This window comes from Cydia amplana, chromosome 19, assembly GCF_948474715.1.
Source record: "Cydia amplana chromosome 19, ilCydAmpl1.1, whole genome shotgun sequence".
NCBI lineage: Eukaryota > Metazoa > Arthropoda > Insecta > Lepidoptera > Tortricidae > Cydia > Cydia amplana.
The window spans coordinates 62,501-65,000 of NC_086087.1; the positions used below are offsets into that span (position 1 = coordinate 62,501).

Here is a 2,500-nt window from a genome sequence, read left to right on the forward strand (position 1 = left end):
TCAACTTCCCAGCAACGCCGACGGCCGTGAAGCCACCGCGTGTCGGTCCGAAGACCTCACTAAATCATTCAATCGGTAGTAGCGACGGGCGGTGTGTACAAAGGGCAGGGACGTAATCAACGCGAGCTTATGACTCGCGCTTACTAGGAATTCCTCGTTTATGGGGGATAATTGCAAACCCCAATCCCCAGCACGAAGGAGTTTCAACGGGTTGCCCGGGCCTCTAGGCCAAGGAGAACATGCTGATTCCTTCAGTGTAGCGCGCGTGCGGCCCAGGACATCTAAGGGCATCACAGACCTGTTATTGCTCAATCTCGTGCGGCTCGAAACCGCCGGTCCCTCTAAGAAGAATTTTAATACGTCGCCAGTGAGTTGCGCGACCGCGAACGGCCGCGCGCACCTAAATGACGACGCCTATTTAGCAGGCTAGAGTCTCGTTCGTTACCGGAATTAACCAGACAAATCGCTCCACCAACTAAGAACGGCCATGCACCACCACCCACCGAATCAAGAAAGAGCTGTTAATCTGTCAATCCTTCCGGTGTCCGGGCCTGGTGAGATTTCCCGTGTTGAGTCAAATTAAGCCGCAGGCTCCACTCCTGGTGGTGCCCTTCCGTCAATTCCTTTAAGTTTCAGCTTTGCAACCATACTCCCCCCGGAGTCCAAAATCTTTGGTTTCCCGGAAGCTGCCCGCCGAGCCATTGTAGTAACGTCGGCGGATCGCTAGATGACATATTTACGGTTAGAACTAGGGCGGTATCTAATCGCCTTCGAACCTCTAACTTTCGTTCTTGATTGATGAAAACACCTTTGGCAAATGCTTTCGCTGATGTTCGTCTTGCGACGATCCAAGAATTTCACCTCTAACGTCGCAATACGAATGCCCCCAGTTATCCCTATTAATCATTACCTCGGAGTTCTGAAAACCAACAAAATAGAACCGAGATCATATTCTATTATTCCATGCACGAAATATTCAAGCAGCATTTTGAGCCCGCTTTGAGCACTCTAATTTGTTCAAAGTAAAATTGTCGGCCCACCTCGACACTCACTGAAGAGCATCGCGATAGGATTTTTATATTGAACCGTACTTTTACATACGATTCACCGACGATATGCTCCGCAAACGTGTCAGTATCGATTCGGATGAATCGCACCGACAGTGCGTAGCACAAATGCAACTACGAGCTTTTTAACCGCAACAATTTTAGTATACGCTATTGGAGCTGGAGTTACCGCGGCTGCTGGCACCAGACTTGCCCTCCAATTGTTCATCGTTAAAATATTTAAAGTGTACTCATTCCGATTACGAGGCCTCGTAAGAGTCCCGTATCGTTATTTTTCGTCACTACCTCCCCGTGCCGGGAGTGGGTAATTTGCGCGCCTGCTGCCTTCCTTGGATGTGGTAGCCGTTTCTCAGGCTCCCTCTCCGGAATCGAACCCTGATTCCCCGTTACCCGTGACAACCATGGTAGTCGCAGAAACTACCATCGAAAGTTGATAAGGCAGACATTTGAAAGATGCGTCGCCGGTACTGGACCGTGCGATCTGCAAAAGTTATCCAGATTCATCAAAATGTTACGACTTCGGACGCGAGGCCCTCCGCCGATTGGTTTTGATCTAATAAAAGCACTCATCCCATCACTGGTCAGAGTTCTGATTGCATGTATTAGCTCTAGAATTACCACAGTTATCCAAGTAACTGAGTAAGATCTAAGGAACCAAAACTGATATATTGAGCCATTCGCGGTATCGCCTTAATACGGCTTGCACTGAGACATGCATGGCTTAATCTTTGAGACAAGCATATAACTACTGGCAGGATCAACCAGGGAGCTGCCGTGTTCGTGTGAGTCTTGATTAGAGACTCGAAACACTAGCGCCCCACGCGCGCGCCGACATCGTCTACATCAAATCACACGTATTGTATGTATACTTAGACGACTCAGACCGCACGCGTAAGACACCAGTCAGTCATGTACGACACACGCCATTCGGATGTACCGAAATTGGCGCGGCGTAACGTAGACTGGTAGGGACTACTTAAAGTCAAACTCTCTAGCGGGTGAGTGACACTCTCTAGCGAATGGTGAGTGACAGCGCTCACGCACAGTGTGCGTTAACATGTGCGCCGATTAATCGAACGTTCTTCCACGACCAGACAAAAATCTCACTATTTTTTTTTTCTTTTTTTTTTTTTTAGATTCTTTTAACATGGTCGTTCGTACGTAACGATTTATCGCTCGCCCGGTAGTGGAAAGCTGTTAGTAACCCTCAACCAATACTGTGCGATAAAACTTCAATCAAAGCGCGTATGCAGATGCGGCGGCTAAACTGACCGCAATTATAAAAGCGTTATATCAGTTTAATTGCGACATGGCACACCACTCTCAGAGAGTTTTAAAACCGTATTACGCCGGGGGTTAAACAAAACAACTTCCGCGCCACACCACGCATAGGAGAACACTATTTCCTCGCAAATCCAAATGTTGTCATCCAA

The 2,500-nt window shown here is 48.2% G+C and overlaps 1 non-coding gene across 1 annotated transcript in view; it reads right to left on the reverse strand.

Moving 5' to 3' along the window:
- The window catches only part of LOC134657347 (small subunit ribosomal RNA), a 1,908-nt gene extending 73 nt beyond the window's left edge, over nt 1–1,835 (reverse strand). The window contains exon 1 of the ribosomal RNA XR_010097607.1: nt 1–1,835. This exon is cut by the window's left edge and continues 73 nt beyond it. This is a non-coding gene — a ribosomal RNA (small subunit ribosomal RNA).
- Nucleotides 1,836–2,500: the final 665 nt, after the last annotated feature.